Consider the following 2,112-nt stretch of genomic DNA (forward strand, 5'->3'; position numbering starts at 1 on the left):
CTCCTCACTGTTCCTCCAACATACCAGGTGTGGTTCTGCCCCAGGGCCTTTGCACGGGCTGTGTCCACCCACCTGCTACACTCTTTCCCTACGTGCCTTCGTGATTTTTTTCTTTTTTTGAGAGAGTATCATTCTGTTACCCACGCTGGAGTGCAGTGGCACGATCTTGACTCACCGCAACCTCCACCTTCTGTGCTCAAGTGATTCTTGTGTCTCAGCCTTCCAAGTAGCTGGGATTACAGAGTGTGATACCATGCCCAGCTGATTTTTGTACTTTTAGTAGAGCTGGGGTTTTGCCATGTTGGCCAGGCTGCTCTTGAACTCCTGACCTTGGGTGATCGCCCACCTCTGCCTCCGAAATTACTGGGATTACAGGTGTGAGCCACCGTGCCTGGCCATGATTATTTATTTATTTATTTATTTGAGACAGAGTCTAGCTCTGTCACCGAGACTGCCAATACGATTTTAGAGATATGATCTTGGCTCACTTCAACCTCCGCTTTCTGGGTTCAAGTGATTCTCCTGCCTCAGCCTCCCGAGTAGTTGGGATTACAGGTGCATACCACTATTCCTGGCTAATTTTTGTATCTTTAGTAGAAAGGGGGTTTTACCATGGTGGGCAGGCTGGTCTTAAACTTCTGACCTCAAGTGATCCACCCGCCTCGGCCTCCCAAAGTGCTGGGATTACGGCAGGAGCCCCCGCCCCGGCTGCTGCATGATTTTCTACCTGCCTTCTTCAGGTCTCTGCTCAGATATCACCTCCTCAGGGCTCAGTGAAGCCTTCCCTGACTACCTGCTTAAAATCTTTCTGCTAGGCCAGGCGCGGTGGCTCATGCCTGTAATCCCAGCACTTAGGGAGGCTGAGGTGGGAGGATCACTCACGGCCAGGAGTTTGAGACCAGCCTGGACAACATAGTGAGATCCCCCCATTTTACAAAGAGTAAAATACTTAGCCGGATGTGGTGGCGTGCGCCTGTACTCAGGAGGCTGAGGCGGGAGGATCCCTTGAGGCTGGGAGTTGGAGGCTGCAGTGAGCTATGATCAGGCCCCCACACTCCAGCCCAGGGCTGCAGAGCGAGACTGTATCTCTAAAAAATAAAATGAGTGAATCCTGTCCTCCTCTGATCTCTGAACTGTGTCAAGATGAGAGTCCAGCTGGGTCTTGGTCACCACTGTGTCCCCAGCACTGCCTAGTAGGGCCCAGTACGCAGTTGATGCTCAATAAAATTAGCTGAATAATGACCAGCAAGGGGCAAGAGCCCTGAGGTTCGGTTCTGCTTCCTGAAGGCGTCGGAGGTTTTGTAGCTGAGGCTGAGCTGGACCCTAACGGGGTGGGAAGGGTGTGATCTGAGCTTATACGTTTCATGGCCCCTCTGCATGCTTTCAGTGTCACCTGAGTGGCTGGCCCTGGTGACAGTGACAAACTGGCACTAGCTGAGGTCATTCACACACACGCCATCCACCGTCACTGCCTGTTTCTGCTGGTGTTTTTTTTTTTTGGCAGAGTCCTATTCTGTCATGCAGGCTGGAGTGCAGTGGCGTGATCTCGGCTCACTGCAACCTCCGCCTCCCAGGTTGAAGCAATTCTCCTGCCTCAGCCTCCCAAGTAGCTGGGACTACAGGCGCCCGCCACCACGCCCAGCTTATTTTTGTATTTTTAGTAGAGATGGGGTTTCACCATGTTGGCCAGGCTGGTCTCGAACTCCTGAGCTCAGGGGATCCTCGGCCTCCCACAGTGCCGCATTACAGGTGTGAGCCATCGCACCCAGCCTGTTGTTTTGTTTTGTTTATTTGAGACAGTTTCACTCCTGTCACCCAGGCTGGAGTGCAATGGCATGATCTCGGCTCACTGCAACCTCCACCGCTAGGGTTCAAGCGATTCTCCTGCCTCAGCCTCCTGAGTAGCTGGGATTACAGGCACCTGCCACCAAGCCTGGCTAATTTTTGTGTATATATTTTTTGAGACAGAGTCTCGCTCTGTCGACAGGCACCAGGCTGGAGTGCAGTGGCATGATCTCAGCTCGCTGCAACCTCCGCCTCCCGGGTTCAAGCAATTCTCCTGCCTCAGCCTCCCGAGTAGCTGGGAGGCTGAGGCAGGAGAATTGCTTGAAC

Source organism: Sapajus apella, unplaced genomic scaffold (genome assembly GCF_009761245.1).
Source record: "Sapajus apella isolate SASKATOON/1434 unplaced genomic scaffold, GSC_monkey_1.0 scaffold77, whole genome shotgun sequence".
NCBI classification, from domain to species: domain Eukaryota; kingdom Metazoa; phylum Chordata; class Mammalia; order Primates; family Cebidae; genus Sapajus; species Sapajus apella.